We start from the raw sequence: 26,062 nt of genomic DNA, 5'->3' as shown, positions 1-26,062 counted from the left end.
AGGAACAAAAGGCGCATGTCTGCAATCTGAAATAAGAGACAGTCTCTTCAAGACATCACCTTGAAAAATAAGTTTTGAGTGTTTTTAAAAGCAGAGGTTTTCTCGCAGTTCTGACACAGCTTGCATTTTTTCCCCCACACAGGCACCAGCAACTGAAAAACAGTTTCAGCTAAGAGCTTCCTTATGCAAATCAAAAGGTCAGCTTGGAAGTTGCAGTCCTCATTGTATTCTTTTAATGAATTTCTCTTGGGGAAAATTCTTTCTCCACTTCAGCAGATATTACCAGCTACTAAATACATTATAATTTTTGGTGGACTTGAATCACAATGGTAGAACTGAAAAGCATTTTGCTCCCTATATTTTGACAAGGGATTCCCTTCCCATTCTGCCTCTTTGCCTCAGAAAAAACATACTAACAGGTGCATGGCTGTTTTCAGTGATACTCAAAATGTGAATTGACCTCAGGCAGCACATACAATGAACATCCGATTACAAATGATGGAATCCACATTTACACTGATGCTCACATGGGGCCATGATTCACTTCAGTAGACAGAGCCAGTCTGCATGCAATGACATTCCTCTGTAGATTGGTTCACATTTCTGCACATAAATGAATGAGAAAACCCTTCCTATATGAGAAGCAGCATGTACCTAAACATTGTATGTGAGCATTGTGGTATGTAGAGCAGATTCCAGATTGGAAAACAACACAGCAAATCATAAACTGATTCAAGGTAATGTCTGAACACTGCACAGGTTTTGTTAATTAAAGGCACCCAGGTGATTATTATAAACAAATTTAAAAACAACAACATTTAGCCTAAATGCCAAGCAAGTTATCCCATCATTTTAGCAATTTGCAACTATTTTCTGGATGCCACTGATTTTATCATGTAACCTTCCCACAGAATTACACTGTGTGATGAGTTCATGAACAATCATTTGTTCTAGCCTGGAACCATTTAGTGTTTCTATTCAAAACAACCACTATGACTATCATTTCAAATGTTATTTCAACTGTGTTTATGATGTTGTTATGCTAGCTCCCCCTTTGCAAAAGAAATGAGCACTTTGTCATTTTCTTTTCTTGCTGGCAGCAGCAGAAAAGAATAAAGGTAAGCGAGTGAAAACAGAAAACTGTTTCATCATATCCCCACAGGAAGATGATTATTCTCTCATGAAACCAATGCCGCAATGAGCAAATTGCTTAATTTGTAGAGACAGGATAAATGCAATCTTGAGAGGACGTGCCACTCTCCAGAGAAGGATATTGAGGCCTTCACTTCAAGGTCACCACCTAGAAGCTACAGCAGTTCATCAGTACAACACCCAGTCATCTACCTGTGTGCACAGAAGACATCTTGCTTAACTGCACAGGGAAAACAAAGGGAATAGGATTCCCAGTCTGACCGAGAAATAAGGCCCTTGGTGGGGGACAATAATGTCAATGACTGGTATTGGTGCTTTCATCATATAGTTGAAATCCAGAAATATACCATCAAAACAAAAGATCAGTTATTGACCTCACCTAATGGTTTACGGTACCCATTTATCAGTGAAATGCCGTATTTTTCACTCTATAAGACACACTAGACCACAAGTTTTTGGAGGAGGAAAACAAGAAAAAAAAATATTCCGAATTTCAGAAGCCAGAACAGCAAGAGGGATCACTGTGCAGTGAAAGCAGCAATCCCTCTTGCTGTTCTGGCTTCTGTGATAGCTGCGCAGCCTGCATTCGCTCCATAAGACGCACAAACATTTCCCCTTACTTTTTAGGAGGGAAAAAAGAGCAAAAAATACGGTAGATTGCTTCAGGAAGTGGTGGACTCCAACTTGCAGGATACAGTTAAGCAGAGGCTGAAAAGCCACAAATCAGGGATACTGCAGTTGCATCCTGCATTGAGTTGAGGTTTGGTCTATCCCTTCCAACCTGATCTCATTTAAAGACTTGGGGCATGACCTGTCCCTAAACACCCACTCTTTGCTCCTTTCTGTTCCGGTTGCCCGGAGCATGCACACACCATGCCTCACTGTTCACCAGCCATATGACAGAACTGGAAGATCACCAATGGATCAAAACAGAACTCCCAAACAGTTGCTCTCTTCCCCAGGGTCCCAGCCTACAAATTACTAAAGCCCTTGAGCTTGTGTGCATGCTTAGTGATAGTCTATAACACGCACTACGGCTGAAGGTTCAGGACCACTTGAAGCCTTACACAACAGGATTTCTAGAAACAAAAAGCAGCTGTGTGAGGCAGTGATCAAAAGCAGAAGAACAGCAGGCAGACAGGAAGCAATAGCCTAATTAATCTTTTGCCCTCTTGATCCTTTTCTGCTCTCAGTTGCTGCCCCAGCTTCTCTTTTTCCTGCTGGAGAAAAATACAGATCTCTCCACCCACCCATCCCAGGTGGAAAATTAACTTAGGGAGAGCAATTTTGAAAGAATTCATAGGAAAATAGGAGAAGCTGCCTTAAATTGAGTCAGAGCACTGGTCTATCTAGCTCAGCATGGCTAGCACTGACTGTCCAGGGTTTCTGACAGATCTGTCCCAGACGCTTCCTGGACATGCCATGGATTAAACCTGAGACCTTTAATTTACAAATCAAAGGCTCTTCCACTAAACTATGGACCTGCTGAAGTATCTCCTCCTTCTGTCTGCAGCCTTCTATGCCAGCTTTCCATATAAGAATAAATCAGTTGGGAGACTGTTCCATGCATCTGCTATGTAATAGCTCATTTGATCTTCAGGCCAGTTTGGCCTTCAGGCTGGTATCAACTTCATGGAATGTATATTTGTTTTACAGAAATGTTGGCGTTTTAAAAGCCTCTCTACACTTCTTATTCCACTGAGCACCTCCCATTACTCATGATCACTGGCAGTAACAGCCACTGAGATTAACCACCCTATGAAGGATGGGACATGTGGCAGAAGGCTGGCTCTATGGCAGGTGTCAATAATCTGTGGCCATCCAGATGATGATAACACCAATGTTGTAGGTTCAATCCCTGTATGGGACAGCTGCATATTCCTGCATTGCAGAGGCCTGGACTAGACTGATCTTCAGGGTCGCTTCCAACTCTACAATTCTATTATTCTGTGTTGGACCCCAGCTCCCATCAACCCCAATAAGACCAGGTCAGAGATAATGGGAACTGGAGTCCAGTAACATCTGGTTAGCCACAGGTGCCAAGTTCCCAAATCCAGCTCTAAGTTTGCATATTGTACCACTATAATTTGCCTAAACTTGTACTTATGCTACTTTGGCATGGCTGAGCAAGCAAAGCACCATGGGAGGAAAAGGTCAGTCCTCATTTACGTGAAGAGCCCAGGCTGATCTAACTATTCCATACCAGCTGAGCATAGCAGTTCACTTTTGCTGTCCTACACAAGGTTCTTTCAAAAAGCATTGTATTAACTTCCACAACACAGTTCTTAAAACTTCAGTTAGCTTTGCTTCAATACAGGCATGGAGAGTATTTGAAGAAGTACCTGCTGATTTTGAAACACAAGTGTGATTTGGAAAGGCTCTCCAAGTACCACACATACCTTGAAGATTAGAAAAGAAGGGAGGCCTGCTAGCACACTTGAGAAGGATGCTACACTTGTATTCAAACAGCAGCTATATCCAAGTGTCAAAAATTACTGCAGGGCTTTTGTTTGTTTGTTTTTTTATTGGCAAGCACCCCAGTATAGTTATTCAGTTAGTGGCAGATCAAGTCATTATAACAACACAAGTGTTCATTCAATCAGGATATTCTCCAACTTAAGATCACAAGCAATGAACCTCAGCACACTAAGAGAATCAGCGAAGACCTCAGGGCTGCTTCCAGATGGGGGCTAATTTTCAAATGGATCACTGGCAACATTCTCCCAGAAAATTATAAATCCAGATAAAACTGAGGGTGGGGGTGGGGGTACAGGATGGCATCTTTATGCAACAATATTGCGTGGATGCTGGGGTGGGGAAGGATGCATGAAGAGCACCAATCCCATCTAACTGGAACTGATTGCATTGTGGCTTTTCAAATTTTGCAAATCTAAACACAAAGCATATTTGGAAGTGACCCACAAAAATCAAATAGGTAGCCAACAAAAAATTGGATATTTAAAAGAGTTCTTTGGAAATTGCAGAATTACTTGTATTACCTTATTGCTAAAAATGAGAATTTTAAGTAATTTAATGCTTTTTAGTCCTGCTCTAGAGTAATCCTGCCATCATCAGTGATGCTGCTAAAACATGGGCTTGTAATTTAACAGCCATCAAGCTTGTTGTTGAATAATTCACTTACTTCAATTATGCTCCTTTGGTGTAAGTAGCTTAATGATGATAGATTACATTTTATGAATCCGAACATATCACTTTTCTCCCCCTCAACACAACATTTAAGTAAACTCTTACATTATATAGCTTTTATAGTGTTTCCTCTCACACATGTAAAGAAAAACACAGCTGCAAAGTTGAGAGGGTGCCATTGACAAGTGACAGTTTCCTTCTAAACACATTTTACACCTTAGTACTTCATTGTCATGGACTGGTTGGACACAGAGGAATGGTGAGAGGAACCAACTGGGGAACCACCAAGGGAAGAAGGCTAAGATCCTGGGGAGTGGTGGTGGGACAACAACGAGTGGCTAGAAGGAGACGACTGGGAAGCTGAAGGTGTCACAGGACTCAGTGAGTGGGGAGAGTCTGTGGCAGAGAGTAATCAAAAATTAGAGGGGAAGCTGAAGCAGGCGAGGCGGAAGAGGGAGGTAAAAAGGCAGAGATGAGTCATGCAAGTGAAGGCCATTGAATGCAATAGGACTTATTTTTGAGAAAATATTTTTAGGGTTGTAATATTAATTTGGTTCCAACTTACTAAAACACTTTTCACCGACATTCTTATTAGAACCTTAAGACTTGAATTGGCCTTTGGACTACAGTTCTATCCACACTTACTTGAAGTGCAACTTTCTTCAGAGTGGGACCCAGAGCAAACGAGCATAGCATCAAGCTGTTAGTGTTAGATGAAGTCAGATAAGAATAATATAGCTCTATATTTTTTCTGCTCGACTCCAAATGTCATTGAGATATTCAGGTGTCAGTGGAGTTGAGATAAGGTTTTCTGAACTTCAAGAGCACTTTCATAAGCGATGCCGGGGAAATTCTGCCCCAAAGACAGGTTATCATTTATTTAATTATTAGATGCATTTGTATACCACCTTTTTCTGCCAAGGCACAGAAGACAGCTTGAAATTTTAAAGTACTAAAATGAGCAACATTTACAAGTTATTGCAGGCTGACTGATGGACCCTTCAAGAGCTAATGGCATGAGTTGCTTGGACTGACCAGGTTCTAAACTGATCCCTATCTTGGCATTTTCCAACCTGTAACTCACTGACAGACAAGCCCTATTTTAGTTCTCACAGACAGTCAAGTCCTATCTTGATAGTTAAACTGTCAAGTTCTAACTTTTAACTCCTTACTTTTTCCATCACTAGGAGGCTCACACAAGGTACATCTGCCACACCACTGTTGTTATAAAACATACAGACACATATAGACATGTAGCAGAATAAGAGATGAAAAGCTTTTGAAAATAGCACATATTGTGCATCTTTGGAAACTTTGATATCAAAGAGAAGCACTGAACATAGAATTTAACTGCATTTCTAGGATCAACCTTGTTACAGGTGTTGGGTATATGCACCGCAGAAGTGTAATCAAGCAGTTAAGATCACTGCTGTTTAGCAGAGGTGTCTTTAGTAGGCCAACACCAACATACACCACTATACATACACACACTATTAACAGATGTTACAAATAGTCTTCTCTCTCTGAGCCCAGAGAGGGTTCTTTACTTCAAAGTCCTTGCTGGGTTAAAGTCCACAGCCAAGTTCTAAGTTCAGTTGCTTTCAAAGTCCTGCTACTGACAGAGTTCTCTGGGTTCTGAAGTGCAGCAAGTTTCCAACTTCTTCCCCAATCTCTTCAGAAAGTCTTCACTCAAATCCACAGTTCCAACACATAGCCTTCAACAACTCCTGCAATCTTCTGCCATGACTCACACAGTATGCTGTAATCTGAGCCCTTCTATACGCAAAGTTACTTGCCAAATCTGCCCAGTAACACAGGTAAGAGTCACAAAATGCCTGCAGGTGCATTGTGGGGAATGAGTCATCTCAACTGACTCATTTAACTGCATTCCTTAACAAACCTCTTCCAGAGATTTACTGTTAAACCACTTTGCAAATTATAGCTCTGTTAGGTGAATAGGGGTCTCCTAAATACTCTCCGCACCCTTAACAAACTACAGTTCCCAAGACTCTTTTAGGAGAGCCATTGCTGTTTAAAGACCTATGATACTGCTTAATATGTATAGTGCCGAAGAGGCCACATATTATAAGGTTTAAGATAAACCTTACTTATACAATTAAGCTATGCTGTCCAATTGTGTGCTGATTTCTTTTCTTTTTTAAGGATGTTTTTATATATTTATCTCTCTCTCTCTCTCTATATATATATATATAGTATATTAAATATAATATTTTTTGTTAGACTTGAATATTAAAAAATAAGTGGATTTCAGTTTTTTGCATTTTTGTTTATTAAATAGTGCTTTAATCTCACATATTACACATGAAACAAATCTCTATAGAGCAGCTTGTACAACACACACACTCACACACACACACTCACACACACACACTCACTAAACATCATCATTGACAAATGGAAATGTAGGGTATATGGACTGCAGGTTAGAATGCAGAACTAGGGGATCTTGAGATGTAATTGAGGCCAAAAGCAGAAGATATTTATTTCACAACAGTGCTTTCAGCAGCTTAAAAACCCACTCCAGATGCATTAGTCGGACATCATTTTCTGTTCCAGTAGGAATAAGAAGAAATCAAGGCAGCTTGATAGTAAATGAATCCTACAGTAATATTTTGTGAAGAAGGGTCATTTTAATTTCAGGGTATTTTATTACACAGCAAGGTAACTGACTGAAGTGTGAAATAACATTTACAGCATAAACAACCCCTGATTTCTTCTCTCCAAAGGTGTAAGAAACAGTTCAGGTATTTTCATCTCTTAAGATTTAAAAATTGTTTAAATTATTCAGTATCATGTGTGTCCAATATCCAGCCCTGAGTGCTCACTGGAAGGACAGATCCTGAAGCTGAGACTCCAGTACTTTGGCCATCTCATGAGATGAGAAGACTCCCCGGAAAAGAACCTGATGTTGGGAAAGATTGAGGGCACAAGGAAAAGGGGACGACAGAGGACGAGTTGGTTGGACAGTGTTCTCGAAGCTACCAGCATGAGTTTGACCAAACTGCAGGAGGCAGTGGAAGACAGGAGTGCCTGGCATGCTCTGGTCCATGGGGTCATGAAAAGTCGGACACGACTAAATGACTAAACAACAACAACAATAATATGGGGAAAACCAGTGTAGAATATTCACACAGATGCTAATAGCTTTGTTCACACATGCATGTACAATACTGGGTTGCTTAACAATTGATTCCCAAGTGACTAAGTGAGTGTCGAGATCAGGAGAGAAATGAATGCAATGCGATGGTTATCACAGCAAGATACTCTTCTCTCAGCTGCAAGCAACCACCTGCAACTTGGTGGTAATAATTATGTCATAACCTGCAAGGCTTTTTAAGGATGACTGAGATATGTGAATCACTTTGGATGCTTGAAATGCGCTATATAAATGCTTATCATCATCATCTTATGGTGATCTAGAGGTGCTAGTGGGTGATACCTTTGAAGATATATTGTATCTTCTATCCATGTTTTAACATATTATTCTGGAATATATTAACTATGCTATCCCATAAACTCACAGTTTAGAGCTGATTATATTCCCCCCCCTTTCTTTTGTTCAGCAAAATACTCTGCGCACAGAGAGGCAAAAGTTGCACATATCCGATACAAATTAAATTCTGTCATATTCAAGTGGCTGGCTGTAGCCGCCACATATGTATTTTTGTTTTGGATACTTGCTGGATTTGTAGGCACAATCATCTGTTTAGAATTCATAACAGAAATGTAGATCTATCGAGCGCACGAGAGAATGTAAAGTCTTGCATGAATGATTTACAAGAGGGTGTTCTAAAAGCAAAGATTCATATAAACACATTTGAAATGCATTAACCTGGATTGAATGAATGCATATAAAACACTTTCTGTTAAAATCAGCGCATGTGACTAAAGTGTTGCTGTGTTGGCCATACCAATTTCATCTGAACACCGTTGTTACCTGTGAGCAAGCAGTCAGGAGACGAAATTTAATTTTGAGCCCTGGATTTCTCCTATAGCAGAAACAAGTACAATTTGGGGCTATAATTAGATATGCTATTATTTGCTGCCTTATTTATTTACCAGGACAAAAAACCCTCATTGCATGTTCTGGATTAGTAAACAGCAAAAGTGTGTGTGTCTGTGTGTGTGTGTGTGTGTGTGTGTGTGTGTGTGTGTAGCAGATTTACCTCCTGTTACTGTTCTGATCATTTTCCACAAGTTGAAGATTGATATTTCTGAAGTGGGGAATCTCTTGTATTTATTTGGACTCCTTATGCATTTATGCGTCCTTATATGCGGGTGGAGCTGTGGTCTAAACCACTGAGCCTCTTAGGCTTTGCCGATCAGAATGTCGCGGTTCGAATCCCCACAATGGGGTGAGCTCCCGTTGTTGGGTCCACCTAGCAGTATGAAAGCACATCAAAGTGCAAGTAAATATATAGGTACTTCTCCGGCGGGAAGGTAAACTGCATTTCTGTATGCTGCTCTGGTTTAACCAGAAGCGGCTTAGTCATGCTGGCCACATGACCCATAAAAACTGTCTGCAGACAAACGTCGGCTCCCTTGGCCAGTAAAGCGAGATGAGCGCTGCAACCCCCGAGTTCTTCGCGACTGGACTTAACTGTCAGGGATCCTTTACCTTTACCTTTATGCATTTTAGAAATAGTTTTTCATAATTATTATTTTAAACTGCACACACACATACACCCCAGAAGGAATCTCAAGAAGTTTGTGACATGGCATTAGGAAACTGTCAAATTGACACTGGATGATTCAGGACACTTGCATGAGCTTAAGCTACTGTTTGGATCCTAGCTCAGGCTTCCAGTATTTAAACATCTGCATCTAGCTTTTGTGCTTTTTTATTTTTACTTTGAATAGATGACAAGAAATATGAAAGTATCTGAGGAAGAACATAAATAAAACAGAGCAAGCCACATGCACCCTACATGTGCTTTTAAAAATGAAAGAAAATTTCTTTCAATTTTGTTTCAAAAGCACCCATATCCTTTTCATAAAGCAGTCAATTAAGGGTTGCATTCGGTAAGAAAACACTGTAAAATACTCTCTGTGGATTGTTAGCTGTGACCTGTCGTCTAATCAATGGAGTTAGCAGATATGTAATGTAGGGCAGTTGAGTTGCATTGTTCCTGCTGTCCTGCTGTCTTCCAACTTAATGTGCCTCTTTGCTCCTGTATTATAAAAAAAGATGGCACAGTTGGGAGCCTCCCAGACTAGAAAATAATGACAGGGAAAAGACTGAATTGAGTTATGAGGCCAAATAAAGTAGAGCAGTCTACCATGAAAGTAGCAGATAATTAACAAGATGGTCTGTGGAAGTAGTAGAAATGTAGTTGCTAGTTACCCACAAGTAAATAGTAGGATTGGTACTCATCTGAAGTGCAGATATATACCACCAACATAGGGTCATCGGGTTGGGATCTGTCTCCACCTGGTGGATGAAGGAAGAAGTGCTCTTTTGTGGAAGTAGGCGGCTCCCTAGTCAGTTGTTAAGTACTTGCCAAGTTCCACCATCACTTTTCCAAAAGGAGGTGCCTACTTCCCTAACATCATTATCATGAAGTGTGGAGTCACAAGAGAGTGAACGATGACCTCCATGAAGCAGGGAAGCTAAAACTGCCTTCCCCTTTTCTGAAGAGTCCATCAGATGATGGAAAGTAAAGAGGATTGTGGCGTTTGCCCTCCTAGGTGTGTGACATCATACTGGGTTCATAAGGAAAGGGTTAACTAATTGTAAAATGGCTAACCAATGGGAACCCAAGGGGAGGAGTTAGGGGTTAGAGTTAGAGTTGTTGAGAAGACAGTCTGGAGTTAGAAGAGACAGAGAGGATAAGTCTGTGGGTTGGGCTAGTCTGATGTGAGAGTGAGAGAATTTGTTAAGAAGAGTGAGTCAAAAAGTTGAGCTAATCAGTCAGAAGGTATTAGGAAGGTATAGGCCGGTAAAGAAGCTAAAGTTAAGATACTGACAGGAATATTATCTGAGAAACCATGAACTTGTTAATGTTTAGAAAATAAGCTTATTTGGTTCACTTTTAACAACTGTCTGGACTCAGTGTTTTACCCGAGAGTAACGGGTTGGGGGCAGCGGGAAAGCGAGCACAGTGGTGGCACAGGGATCAATAGACCGTTAAACATCTGGGGACCCTGTGTGATCGCCACAAGGATTTTTTTAAAAAAAGGTTTGGGTTTTTGTTTTGTTTTTTAGAAGGTAGAAGGCAGGAGGAAGTGAAGATGGGTTCAAGGTAAGAAGGAAAAAAGAAGCAAGAAGCCTAGATGAAAGGAACGCATGAGAAAGAGTGATCTGACTTGCTTTGTCAAGGTAAGAGGAAAATCTGGGGAGTCTCTGGAAAAGACTACTCCTGCCCTCATCCGCCAGAGGTCCTCACGCTGGCAATATGAAATCAAACCTTACTCTTTTCTAATATCATAAAAAGGGGGAAGCCCATCTCAAAGCAAGCAAGAAAGCAAGCCTTATTTTATTTTTATTTTTTTAAAAAAACGCTTAAAACAGTGCCACAACTTTTACTGGAAGAAAAATGGGTCAAGCATGTAATGTAGCTGATCTTCTTGTTAGCAACCTCATACCTTATAGTGAAATTCCTAGAGTTTTGTTAGTGAGTTATTTAATGTGCTAAACCATGTGGCTTTTACTACTCCCCTGGGGAGATTACTTCACAGTTTAATGCAACCCATTCTCAGAAAGATTTTTTTCCTCCTGATATTCTGCTTTGTTTCAGCCTAACCAACCTCCCATTCATTACTTTTAATTGTTTCCCTCCAGCGCCACATTTAACACTTTTAAGTATTTCCACTTTTTCTTTATGTTTATAGTGCAGATATGTCTAGTTTCCTCCTATAAATATTTCAGCCAAGTTATAGGTGTTTTCTGCTAAGATGCATGTCTTTTTTTAATCAATCATGATCTCTCCCCCTCTCCACATTTTAAGATATATGATGGCCCACCCACAACACAGGGTAGCACTTATGATTACTACAACAGTGTTTCTCTCAGTGATATGTAAAGGACACGGGTCATAAAAGCACCTTTAAACACACATTTGCATATGTCTGGGAACCATGGGAATCATGCCCCAATCAAGTTTTTAGATGCATGTCCCTGTTTCTGCAACATGAGGAACTATGATGCTGTTCACAGCAACCATTTAGATCAACGGAATTTATTGCAGAATTGATTAACAAGAAAGTGGTGTGATCTCTTGCAATATCAACAGATGGTACTCACTGTCTTCACTGATCTAGATGAATTGATCCCCAAGAGCTATGCAACCTGATATGTATGTTTTCATTAGGACACCAAGCAAGTCACAAAGCCTACGGCCTGCAGGAATGTTTATGGTATTCACATAAATAAAACCTGACTTCAAATCTACCCTCTTCCAAGGATTGCACTTGTGGTATCCTAGAATAAAACACACAGGGTCATCTAGTTCTAGGCCAACCCCCTGCAATGTAGGAATTTTAGGTCTGAAGAGAGGTGGCTGAGGAATATGCCTAGAGAATAGCTGGGGTGGGGTGAGGATTGTTTGGTGATTATCAGAATAAGGGAGCTAGTGGTTGAGTTCATCTGAGAGGTTACCCTGTCTTGCGAGAGGAGGGTCACACAATTGGGCTCAACTGTGCAAGCAGCTGGAAGTTCAACCAGAAGAGCTTTGGGGTTCAGAGGCAGATTGTCCACTGTGGCTGGACTGAGTTGTGGAAGTAGCTAGCTAAGGCAGAGGTTATGGGGATTTGGCCTGAAGCAAAAACCACTTACGAGGCTGGTGTCAGACGCAGTGTCTCTTGGGTCTTCAGAAACTGTGAACAAACACTTTAAGAACCCAATATGTGAGTATTCCCTTGTTTATCCCTATAATCTTAGTTTAAAGCTCATCCTGTCTCTAGTGTTGGTGCCCATCTCATGCCTAAGACTACAATGGATGCTACCAGGAAGTGTGCGAGAAGCATTCTGCCTTGGTTACATGTGATTAGCCGGCAGCAATTTTAGCAATTTGTTGAAAACCTCAATGAAGCAATACCCAAAACTTTGCATCCTCTATCACCAGTTTACCCAGGCTCCTGTAAAACGGAGATAAGGGGGGAAAGAAAAAGAAAAACATCTTGAAATATGAGAAAAGTTTTAGTTGAATGTACTTAACCAGCTACGATAGTTGGCGCTTTCCTTCAGTGTTTTATTTTCTTCAAACAACAGGGTTGCATCACCATTGCAAACGGTTTGCCAGTAGGCCACTCCCATGCAGAAGCAAGAGCCATACTGGAACAAGTTACATAAATAAAAAAGAAACAATTATTCGTTTTTCTGTGCCAAGGGTATAACTGAAAGAGAAACAAAACTTAAATGATGATTGATAATGATGATGAAGATTTATATGCTGCCCTTCATCCTAAGATCTCAGGGCAGTTCACAAGATAAAACACAGCATTTATTTAAAAGGCCCAAGGAACTGAAACTTGCTAAGGGAGATGTAACCTGAGACTGAGAGCACAACTTTTTGGGGACTCACAGTTCCAGTAAAGGTAAAGGAAAGGGACCCCTGACCATTAGGTCCACTCGTGACTGACTCTGGGGTTGCGGCGCTCATGTCACTTTATTGGCTGAGGGAGCTGGTGTACAGCTTCCGGGTCATGTGGTCAGCATGACTAACCCGCTTCTGGCGAATCAGAGCAGCGCACAGAAACGCCGTTTACCTTCCCACTGGAGCAGTACCTATTTATCTACTTGCACTTTGATGTGCTTTCAAACTGCTAGGTTGGCAGGAGCAGGGACCGAGCAACGGGAGCTCACCCCATCGCAGGGATTCGAACCACTGACCTTCTGATCGGCGAGTCCTAGGCTCTGTGGTTTAACCCACAGCGCCACCTGCGTCCCACAGTTCCAGTAGACTGTGCCTAATATGGCGACCCCACAGCCAGGAAAGTCTCTTCTCTTACCTTTTGGACTTAGCCTAATGCCAAGGTTCCCCACTCTACCTTCTTTAGCTTCATGCAGAACATAAGGAAGGGAGGGCACACCTCACTCTACTTCTGGTTCTACCACCCTTCCCATTCCCCACCACCAACTCTATCCTTACTCCCTCCCACTGCCAAAGTAGCACCACACCGCCTCTTTGGCTTGCCACTGTCTCAGTTGTCATTCCATTCCATCTATGGGACATGCTTCACATTAATGATCAAGTTACAGATAGGTAGCCGTGTTGGTCTGCCATAGTCAAAACAAAAAAAATTCCTTCCAGTAGCACCTTAAAGACCAACTAAGTTAGTTCTTGGTATGAGCTTTCGTGTGCATGCACACTTCTTCAGATAGTGTGAAGAAGTATCTGAAGAAGTGTGCATGCACACGAAAGCTCATACCAAGAACTAACTTAGTTGGTCTTTAAGGTGCTACTGGAAGGAAATTTTTTTGTTTTGATTAATGATCAAGTTGTCATTGTGTTTTACTATCTTAATAAAACTCATTTTCTTTGTTGCTCCCCAGGCTACCTTAGAAGGTAACTTCACTATCCTGATGCGCTGTGTGTATTTTGGAAAACATGCTAGTTTCTAGGCCAGCTCTAACCTGGCTAATTGACCTGAGAGTTCTCTGGCAAATAGAGCCAGGCTTGAATTGGGGGAAAGTTCCCCTAGCGCTTGAGCTATTTCCCCCTCTAGTCATTTTGGAAGGGCTTATTCACTGAACACAGAGAACTAGTTTGCTAATGTGAATAGAGATACTTGTTCCAAGCAGGTGTAGTAACACATTAAGCTATGACTGGGTACCAGTTTTCAGTCCAATTGTGTTGCAGTTCTGAAACACACAAGATCACCAGTGGATCTGATGTTTGAGGGGGTTTTAAAAAAATATTTTGCAGGGAGCTGCCCAGACTGGCTGGGGTAACCTAGTCAGATGGGTGGAATATAAATAAAAAATTATTATTATTATTATTATTATTATTATGAACATGACTGGTATGGTCACACCAGGTGCTGCAGGCATTGCAACTATGAAGTCCAAGGCAAGTGGTAGGGGGTGCAGGATTTTGGCATCTCACAAGGCATCACTGAAATTTGAGCTGCCAAAGTCCACCACTTATAGGATTATCATATATTTAACAGCCCTTAGTTTGGTAGGACCCGAACAAAATAATTGGTGAAGCCAAACCCTTCTCTCCTCTTGCTAAAATGAACTTTTACTAAACATAGTAATCTGCAGAAATTACACAGATGCATAATTTTTTTTCTTTCTTCCCCAGCAGAAGATATTGCCGTTTCACTGAAATATATAATCTATCTTCTTCTAAATGGATGATATCATTTGACTCAAAGACAATTTGCACTATTTATGGTTTTCAAATAAAAAGAGCAAATTAAAAACACGCATTAAAAATTCTATTTGCAGGTTGTGTTGCTACTGTAAACATTTATATCTTTTAAAGATTTATTGCTCCGTTTGGTGTATCAGATATGTACAAGCCTGAAGCTAAGTCAGCTTTCAGATGTAAGCAAATAAGCTTGAATACAAATGAAATCTAAGCCCGTTTTGGCCATTACCAGAAATTACTGTCACCCAGGTTCAGCATCAATCTTTTGTTCTGAATTGTCACTAACAGGGTGGTCTTAATACTTAATTGTAATATCAATGGCACTGTATAAACTATGGCATCATAGAAAGCAAAGTAAACCCATGATTATGGTATTGCACAATCTTAGTCTGAGATCAGAAATTAGCTTCTGGTTCGTTGGGGGGCCTGGCCGGCAGGGATATCCATTCACAGCCAGACAAAATGCTTATCACACAGACCCTCAAGACAACTGTCACTTTTGCCCTGGCAGAGACAAACAATATTTCCCAAATGAACCCAGAATGTTCAACAATGTCTGTAAGTCTCTAGTTATTACATGTCTATGGATTTGTGGACCAAGACAATGACAAATGCAGATTTTGGATCCCCTTCACAGCTCTGAATTTAGTCTTACCTGAAAGTAAGCAGCAAGAGCCAGCTAGCATCATTCGATCAGCATCGATGGACATGGCTGAAGTCCATGCACCTACAGTGGTACCTCGGGTTACAGATGCTTCAGGTTACAGACTCCGCTAACCCAGAAATAGTACCTCGGGTTAAGAACTTTGCTTCAGGATGAGAACAGAAATCGTGCGGCAACGGCGCAGCGGCAGCGGGAGGCCCCATTAGCTAAAGTGGTACCTCAGGTTAAGAACAGTTTCAGGTTAAGAATGGATCTCCAAAACAAATTAAGTTCTTAACCCAAGGTACAGGGTACCCAGCTGATATCTAAAGGCTGGTCCTGCTGTACTGATGAAGCAACAGGAAAACAAAGACAGAAGCTTGCTGCATATCTCCCCAACATCTGGGTTTAAATGCGGCCCCTAGTCCATACAAACAGCTCTTTGGAACTATGAGCACTGAAAAGACTGCTGCACTCAGGAGAGGCAACTGAAATTTGTCATTGTCTCTCAAGTAGCAACCACACAATTGTGAATAAACAGAGTGAGTACAGAATGCACCTTTGAGGGTCTTGTTTACATTTTATCGGCAGAGACTAGACTACTTGATGCCATTGTGTACTGCTTTCTCAACAGAGATGTGGTTCTCTTCTCTTTCATCACAGCAAATTTCAGACAACTACATCAATCACATCGACAGTAATGTCTGCTTGTTGTAGAACACCCCTCATCATACGTATCCCTTGGCATTACATTTCAATGTCATTTACATGTTTTAGTATGTATATAATAAAACGTACGGCAAGCTGCTGTTTTGGAGCAGCTTTTCCTAACCTGGAACCCTCCAGGTGATGTGGACTAAAGCTTCCATTAGCCCCAGCCAGCATGGCCAATGGTCAGGGATGATGAGAGTTGGAGGGTACCAGATTAGGGAAAGCTGTTTTTGAGTTGCCTTCTGAGGACAGTGCACCCTGAAAGGTGGGCTAAATATTTTTAAAAATGTAAATAATGTGCTAAACTTGCATACACAGGTCTCACTATCTGAACAATGGGTTATCAGGGAACCATTTGTTGGGGGAGCGTTCACATAACGAGTCAATGATTTCCATTGATTCCTAGGTGGAAACTGCTAATGCGTTCCCGACCACTTAGCCACTGACTTACAGACACTGAGCGTGTAGATTTTCCAAGTCTAGATACTGGTGTGATTCCAACCTGGTCTACAAAAGAAAAGCCTTATTCATACATTTTTGGGTAAGAATGGATATGTGAAGTGGTGATCCACATGGAATGGCCACACTGCCTAGATGCCAATGTAATGCTGCCCATGTCTTTGGCTGGCGCATGATTGGCTTCCATTTGAAGGAGGTTAATGCATGCAAACATGTACATGTCTACCTCCACAGAATCAGGAACTCTGATTGATGGCTGAATTAGGCTATACGTCTAAGGAAAGAATATGTCTTTCCAACTCTTTCCAACACTTGAAAGGGGGCGGGCATTGATCCAAACGGCAGCAATTGTTCTGAAATGAATACAACCATTGTGGAAACTTATAAATCTTATTATTAAGCCTTATTACCAGTTAAAAGCATAGGGCTGATTATCATGATTGTTTTATTATTTTGAAATTTTATTCTTCCTCCTTTTATAACTGTTTTTATTCTTAATTTTAGCTTCATGTTTGTTTGTTTGTTTGTTTGTTTGTTTGAATAAAAAAAATTAAACCTTTAAGGAAGTCCACCACATTCTCAGATAGTCGGTTCCCCTATTGAACAGCTTGCATAAGAAATACTTCCTAATGTTTATTCATATCAGAAATTTGCTCTGTCATCTATGTGACTGCCCTTCAAATATTTAAAGGCAGCTATTATGTTATCTTTTACTTTTCTCTTTCTCCCCGGCCCCACTCTCAAAAAGAAAAAAAAGTAAAAAAAACACCCCACGGTGCTAAGTACTAAAGTTCTAAGTATTTTGGTATATCGGCTCAGGGTGGAAAAGGGACACATTTTTACTACTTGCTTCCACTCCTAAAATAGAACAATCTAGTAACTTCGACCAGCCATATGCCACCCCCATCACAGCATTCAGTCAAGTTCAGCCTAGGGAAAAGCAAATGATTAACTAGGTTGGGAAAGTCAAAACACTGAGGTTTCTATTTATGTGATGTTTAATGTGTTGTTTTGCAGCAGTTTGGGATTTCAGTCCACAGTAAGTTTAAATACCTTCATGATCACAGCTGCAGTGTCTAAAATGTTTGTGTGCATGTGTACACTGTACATGCTGGTAAATTATGCACCTAATTATAACCAAAGCTTATCTTTGCCAACAGGAACTGTAGAAAAGGCGCTAGAATTTTATTCATAAGTAGCAGAGCAAATCCTGCCATTCATCTATTTCTTTTTTCTGCTGTTGTTCTTTCAATAAGTGAATGTGAACATCACTGAAACCAAATAATAATAAGCCAGGATTTGTTTGGGGGGGGGGGCAGGCATTATGTTGGGGCATAACCGAGTTCTCTGAAATGCAATTGGTCAAGTTGGTGAAGTATTTTTATTTATTTACTTGATTTAGGAGGGGGCAGCTGCACACCCGTGAACCTCCCTGGCTAAGCCCATGATGCTGAGTCTCAAATTTGATAGTCAATGGCATCTGTCTATACACTCATACTGACTCAAGTTTATGCAGACAAAAGCACACCGCTAACATACAAGAGTATTGCATGGAGCTGTTCATAGTCATCAATGGAAAAATAAAATAAGGTAGATGGAAATGGATACTCATAACTGCTCCACTAAACAATAAGACATGGGACCCAAAAGGAGAGGTAAAGGTAAAAAAGTAAAGGACCCCTGGATGGTTGAGTCCAGTCAAAGACGACTATGGAGTGTGAAACACATCTCGCTTTTCAGGCCAAGGGAGCCAGCGTTTGACCACAGACAGCTTTCCAGGTCATGTGGCCAGCATGAATAAACCACTTCTGGCACAACGGGACACTGTGATGAGTGCCAGAGCGCACAAAAACGCTGTTTACCTTCCTGCCACAGCAGTGCCTATTTGTCTACTTGTACTGGTGTGCTTCCAAACTGCTAGGTTGGCAGAAGTTGGGACATAGCAACGGGAGCTCACCCTGTCACATAGATTCAAATTGCTGATCTTTCGATCAGCAAGCCCAAGAGGCTCACCGGTTGAGACCACAGCGCCACCCACGTCCCTGCCAAAACAAGCCCAGAACAGTTAAATGAGGAGCGAGCCTTCTCGGTGGCTGCAGAATGCTGGCTGACAATTGAAAGGGAGAGGTGAGGAGGAAGAAGAACGGAATGGAGCAGAGAAGCTGGAAGCCTAAACAGAAGCACTCCTCACAGCAACGCTTTGTTTCAGCGTCCCATCTTCATTAAAATCCAGAACTCTCAACCGACATGACTAAAACCAGTTTCTTCCGGTGCTTCATTCTCCAAGTACGGTGGTACCTCGGGTTACATACGCTTCAGGTTACAGACGCTTCAGGTTACAGACTCTGCTAACCCAGAAATAGTACCTCAGGTTAAGAACTTTGCTTCAGGATAAGAACAGAAATCGTGCTCCAGCAGCGAAGTGGAAGCAGGAGGCCCCATTAGCTAAAGTGGTGCTTCAGGTTAAGAACAGTTTCAGGTTAAGAATGGACCTCCAGAATGAATTAAGTTCTTAACCCAAGGTACCACTGTATGTACCTTCTCCAAGTAATGGAGCAAAAGCAAAGAAGCATTTGCAGTATTTGCATAAAAAGTAATTCTGTCCTTTTAAGACTTAGCCCTGATTTAAAAAACACAAACAACATAAGGGTATATAGTAAGGTAATACTCAATATAAACTAACAACAGCTTGTTCTCTTTTTTTCTCTTTTTTCCCCAATGATGTACACTGCAATAATATTCAGCTTTACTGGCCTTTTAAATTAAATATCCTATAAAGAGGACTCTCACACATTTACAGAAATACCTTGTAAAAGACTAAGGAAAAAATGAAAGTTCTATAATATGGTCAGGTTTTTAAAAATGAGGGGGGAGATATTCTTTTCTGATTGCTTAAAATTTAAGTGTCAACTTTCCTTTGGACCAGAGGTGGGGGACACGACAGAGTTTTGATACAGTATTTCTATTCATTCTGGCGAATAAAAGTTGTTCATGAAAAACCTTCCAGTCTTTCAAACTAAAGAAGTATGCACTGGTTTATGTCCACATAAGCACCTTCAAACTTTATAACAAGGTTCAGCCTTCTCCTCTACTTAACGTAATGAGAAATATGCTAAGAATATATGGTGCTGCCTTGTTCTGCATTAGGCTATTGGTCAATCTAGTTCAGTACGTGACTGCCAGTGTTTCACATGGGACAAACCCAGCCCTATAAAGGATACAGATGCCTGGGACTGAACTGGCAACCTTCTGCATGCAAGGCAGATACCCTATCTCTGAGCTATGACTCTTCATCATGCTCTAATGACAGCAGCAGCATTAGTACCAGTAGCAAAACATGGTTTCCCAAAGGCTGGTAGGGAGGGCTGCTGTTTACCTAAAATTGCAGTTGGCAAATTCGCCACGCACCTACCTGCTGGGAGTAGAGTTTACTCCCAAGTAGCAATGTTTGCTCTTTCCTCTTTAGTCATAACAGTGTTCCTCAGACATAAGTTTTTGTAGGTAGCTGTGTGGTTAACCACATTGTGGGGGTAAAACTGAGGAGGACAGTCAAGTACAGTGCCTCGAGTACATAAATAAAAATTCTGTGAATAAGGGAAGTTCAAATTGCACATGGCTGCTGAACTCATCACAGATATTCTCATTCTCTTCCTGGCAGGGAAAGAGAAGCCCATGTTAGCTAACATCTCTCTGAAATAATTCCAACTGACTGGTCTGAATATACATCCTGGGTTATAGTAGAATTTGAGAAATATTTTGAAAACAAATAGCTTAGATGGTAGAGCATGTGACTCTTAAGCTCAGGGTTGGTTTGAGCCCCACACTGGGCAAAAAGATTCCTGTATCGCAGTGGGTTGGACTCGATGACCCTTTCAACTATACAAATCTACTATTCTACTAAATCTGAATGTACCTATAACTTCCCCAAATTAACAGAACTAACAAGCTGACTGAGCCTACTATACTGTTCAGTAAAAGAGAAGGCTATATATAATAAGCATGTTTCGCTGTTTCACCTTTTGTCACTTTTGAGTCCTGCTGTTATATTTTATGAAATTAAATGCCTGGAAAGTTGAAGGAACATAAACTGGGTTATGTTTTCATTTAGCTCTTCACTGAGAATGCTGCAAAACAAAAACAAAAACAACAAAAAAACCTTACATTTTCTGCATGGGCCACCCTATGATTATTTCTAGGACTGAATTCCTGGTCTGGAGAAAGGACTTTTCCACATACCACTGTAAACAAGGGGCAAGTTGTGCATTTCAGTATTTGTACTAGGTGTTTTTACAGCCTTTCTATTATGCATCTAAATAATTTTGATGCCTTCCAACTTTATTTCATATACATATTGTATCCTTGAGGAAAACAGTAAAAAAAAAACCCTTTTTACTTTATTAGATGTTTTTACTTCACTGTAGTGCAGCTTTCTTTATTTTCCCATTTTTCTTTCCTTCAAGCTTCCTATTTCACCATTAAGGGTTTTAGCACTGGCCAATAGCAAATGAATTTAGTGAAGCCTTTGCACTTGAATTGCTGACTATAAACACAATGGAAGACAAATTTGCATTAAATGTAGAAATGTTGTTGGGGATTTATGGTCTGGAAATATATTTAGCAATCAGGAAATTTAAAACACACGCATACAAAGACCACAAATACCTGGGAGTACTCCTGAGTGGACATGGATAGGATTGTGCTGTAAGACACATAATATGCTAAAATTCATAGGTAGTATTTTAAATGTATGAATATGCATGATGTGAAGCATATTGACTCTGCTCTTCAGCCAAAAAAGGGATCCCAGAGTGGTTTCCAAATATGAGTAATGAGACAGTTCCTGCCCCCCCAGGCAGAAGTCTAAAAGCTACTGAACAAAAGGAAAAGGAAATGAGAGGAGGGGAAAACAAACGAACTCCAGCAGTAGTCTTTATAATAAAGTTCTTATAACACCCAGCTGGAATGATAATGGTTCAAGGAAAGGAGTTCCTGGTCTCTCTCTGCAGCCAATGGAATGGCACTGCTGCCAGGTTGCGAGAAAAAGAAAACTAACATACTTTTAAAAAGAAATCAAGGTTTGTGTGTTTGTGTGTCCTCTTAAGGAAAGTAAAGGAGGGTTGTTATATTCTTATAATAATAAAATTTAATAACTGGTGAAGAAACACTTTGCGTTTTTACATCAGTCCCAGAGGATTTGTTTTCTACTTTTGAAGCTGGGGAGGCTGTAGCATTTTCAATATGTTTCATTTCTCCAACAGCATTTACCCTAGCTTCTGTCTGTCAGGAATCACCTCAATCTTTCGTTTTCTTTTAAGAGCGACTTTGCATGCTCTTTGGCAAGAATTCTAACTTGAGCGCAACTGAGTAATCATCATAACCATATGCAAAAACGTGCTGAAGACATTTGCCCACTTGTTCTTGTGCTGCTTGTTCCTGCCATTTATGAACTTCAAATCCTCTTGACAAACTACTTCAGGGATAGGCAATCTGCATCCCTCTAGATGTTGTTGTTCTCCATTCCCATCATTCCTGGGTCAGGCTGATGGGAACGGGAGTCCAAAAAAACATCTGGAAGGTCACACGTTCCCCACCCAAAGCCTACTTTCAGCAATTTCTCTTCAGCATATTTCAATTTAACTTCTTCCATCAGCTCAAAAAGCCAAAATGCCACATGACCTTTTAGAAAAACAAGTAAGTAAATCAATACCAAATAACCTGCCAAACTTCTGATACTGGGATTGCTGTCCAAAGCAGTTTGTGCTATAGTACAGATATCTACCATTCAAAACGACAACAATGAAACTATTAACTCACTGGTCATGTCCAAGCTCCTAGGATAGGCCGGATGCTGGTGTTGATAGTAAGCAGTCCTGCTTACAATGGTTTCCTTGAAAAAGAGGTGAGTTAATATCTTTTTCAAAGATAATGACAGCTGATGACCCACAAATATTAATCAAGTCAAGTCAAGTGTTTTAGAACTTCTCTATGGTGGAGGCATCAGCAACTGGTCCCTGATCAGTTCTGTACTCAAGCTGCCAAAGCTTGATTGATAAAAGACCCTAATATTGTTTTATGGATGACATGAATCTGAGATAGTTTGGATGCAAGCACACATTTGGGTCTTGGACTTCTTATTTATATATTTATTTGAACCTTTGTCTCCTGGGTCTTAGTCCAAAACTCTAACCACTACACCACACCAGCTCACCTTCAATTTTTGGTTGTTGTTGTTTAGTCGTTTAGTCGTGTCCGACTCTTCGTGACCCCATGGACCAGAGCACGCCAGGCACTCCTATCTTCCACTGCCTCCCGCAGTTTGGTCAGACTCATGTTTGTAGCTTCCAGAACACTGTCCAACCATCTCGTCCTCTGTCGTCCCCTTCTCCTTGTGCCCTCAATCTTTCCCAACATCAGGGTCTTTTCCAGGGAGTCTTCTCTTCTCATGAGGTGGCCAAAGTATTGGAGCCTCAGCTTCAGGATCTGTCCTTCCAGTGACCACTCAGGGCTGATTTCCTTAAGAATGGATAGGTTTGATCTACTTGCAGTCCATGGGACTCTCAAGAGTCTCCTCCAGCACCATAATTCAAAAGCATCAATTCTTCGGCGATCAGCCTTCTTTATGGTCCAGCTCTCACTTCCATACATCACTACTGGGAAAACCATGGCTTTAACTATACGGACCTTTGTTGGCAAGGTGCTCTGCTTTTTAAGATGCTGTCTAGGTTTGCCATCGCCTTTCTCCCAAGGAGCAGGCGTCTTTTAATTTCGTGACTGTTGTCACCATCTTCAGTGATCATGGAGCCCAAGAAAGTAAAATCTCTCAGTGCCTCCATTTCTGCCCCTTCTATTTGCCAGGAGGTGATGGGACCAGTGGCCATGATCTTCGTTTTTTTGATGTTGAGCTTCAGACCATATTTTGCACTCTCCTCTTTCACCCTCATTAAAAGGTTCTTTAATTCCTCTTCACTTTCTGCCATCAAGGTTGTATCATCTGCATATCTGAGGTTGTTGATATTTCTTCCGGCGATATTCATTCCGGCTTGGGATTCATCCAGCCCAGCCTTTCGCATGATGAACTCTGCATATAAGTTAAATAAGCAGGGAGACAATATACAGCATTGCCATACTCTGTTCCCAATTTTGAACCAATCAGTTGTTCCATATCCAGTTCTAACTGTAGCTTCTTGTCCCACATAGAGATTTCTCAGGAGACAGATGAGGTGATCAGTCACTCCCATTTCTTTAAGAACTTGCCATAGTTTGCTGTGGTCGACACAGTCAAAGGCTTTTGCATAGTCAATGAAGCAGAAGTAGATGTCTTTCTGGAACTCTCTAGCTTTCTCCATAATCCAGCGCATGTTTGCAATTTGGTCTCTGGTTCCTCTGCCCCTTCGAAATCCAGCTTGCACTTCTGGGAGTTCTCGGTCCACATACTGCTTAAGCCTGCCTTGTAGAATTTTAAGCATAACCTTGCTAGCATGTGAAATGAGTGCAATTGTGCGGTAGTTAGAACATTCTTTGGCACTGCCCTTCTTGGGGATTGGGATGTAGACTGATCTTCTCCAATCCTCTGGCCACTGCTGAGTTTTCCAAATTTGCTGGCATATTGAGTGTAGCACCTTAACAGCATCATCTTTTAAAATTTTAAATAGTTCAGTTGGAATATCATCACTTCCACTGGCCTTGTTATTAGCAGTGCTTTCTAAGGCCCATTTGACTTCACTCTCCAGGATGTCTGGCTCAAGGTCAGCAACCACACTACCTGGGATATACGAGACATCCATTTCTTTCTGGTATAGTTCCTCTGTGTATTCTTGCCACCTCTTCTTGATGTCTTCTGCTTCTGTTAGGTCCTTTCTACTTTTGTCTTTTATTATGGTAATCTTTGTATGAAATGTTCTTTTCATATCTCCAATTTTCTTGAACAGATCTCTGGTTTTCCCCATTTTATTGTTTTCCTCTATTTCTTTGCATTGCTCGTTTAAGAAGGCCTTCTTGTCTCTCCTTGCTATTCTTTGGAAATCTGCATTCAATTTCCTGTATCTTTCACTATCTCCCTCGCATTTTGCTTGCCTTCTCTCCCCCGCTATTTGTAAGGCCTTGTTGGACAGCCACTTTGCTTTCTTGCATTTCCTTTTCGTTGGGATGGTTTTAGTTGCTGCCTCCTGTATAATGTTACGAGCCTCCATCCACAGTTCTTCAGGCACTCTGTCCACCAAATCTAAATCCTTAAACCTGTTCCTCACTTCCACTGTGTATTCATAAGGGATTTGACTTAGACTGTATCTTACCGGCCCAGTGGTTTTTCCTACTTTCTTCAGTTTAAGCTTGAATTTTGCTATAAGAAGCTGATGATCTGAGCCACAGTCAGCTCCAGGTCTTGTTTTTGCTGACTGTATAGAGCTTCTCCATCTTTGGCTGCAGAGAATATAATCAATCTGATTTTGATGCTGCCCATCTGGTGATGTCCATGTGTAGAGTCGTCTCTTGTGCTGTTGGAAAAGAGTGTTTGTGATGACCAGCTTGTTCTCTTGGCAGAACTCTATTAGCCTTTGCCCTGCTTCGTTTTGAACTCCAAGGCCAAACTTGCCAGTTGTTCCTTTTATCTCTTGACTCCCTACTTTAGCATTCCAATCCCCTATAATGGGAAGAACATCCTTCTTTGGTGTCATTTCTATAAGGTGTTGTAAGTCTTCATAGAATTGCTCAATTTCAGTTTCTTCAGCACCAGTGGTTGGTGCATAAACTTGGATTACTGTGATGTTAAAAGGTCTGCCTTGGATTCGTATTGAGATCATTCTATCATTTTTGAGATTGCATCCCAGTACAGCTTTCACCACTCTTTTGTTGACTATGAGGGCCACTCCATTTCTTTTACGGGTTTCTTGCCCACAGTAGTAGATATGATGGTCATCCGAACTGAATTCACCCATTCCCGTCCATTTTAGTTCACTGATGCCCAGGATGTCAATATTTATTCTTGCCATCTCATTTGTGACCACATCCAACTTACCCAGGTTCATGGTTCTTACATTCCAGGTTCCTATGCAATATTTTTCTTTACAACATTGGACTTTCCTTTCGCTTCCAGGCATATCCGCAACTGAGCGTCCTTTCGGCTTTGGCCCAGCTGCTTCATCAGCTCTGAATCTACTTGTACTTGTCCTCCGCTCTTCCTCAGTAGCATATTGGACGCCTTTCGACCTGAGGGGCTCATCTTCCAGCGTCATAACTTTCATATGCCTGTTGTCTTTGTCATTGTTGTCTTTGTCCATGGAGTTTTCTTGGCAGGGATACTGGAGTGGCTTGCCTGTTCCTGCTCCAGGTGGATCATGTTTGGTCAAAACTCTCCACTATGACCTGTCCATCTTGGGTGGCCCTGCACGGCATAGCTCATAGCTTCTCTGAGTTATTCAAGGTCCTTCGCCACGGCAAGGCAGTGATCCATGAAGGGGAATTTTTGGTTACGTGTGTCTAATTCACAGAAACTTTGCTTCTGGGACTTCTTTGTTCATGCTGATGTATTTGCTTTGGAAATGTGAGGTTCCCTCTAGTCCACCAACAGTGCCCATCATTTTACCTTTGCTCCATCCCTTCTAGAACCTTTGAATTT

The 26,062-nt window shown here is 41.1% G+C and overlaps 1 protein-coding gene across 2 annotated transcripts in view; it reads right to left on the bottom strand.

Moving 5' to 3' along the window:
- Nucleotides 1-26,062, bottom strand: part of IMMP2L (inner mitochondrial membrane peptidase subunit 2) — a 476,940-nt gene that overhangs the window by 239,750 nt on the left and 211,128 nt on the right. The gene's annotated exons all lie outside the window — the stretch shown is intronic.

Source organism: Podarcis melisellensis (genome assembly GCF_964234715.1).
Source record: "Podarcis melisellensis genome assembly, chromosome: 10".
Classification (NCBI taxonomy): Eukaryota; Metazoa; Chordata; class Lepidosauria; order Squamata; family Lacertidae; genus Podarcis; species Podarcis melisellensis.
This window is presented reverse-complemented; position numbering and strand designations above follow the sequence as displayed.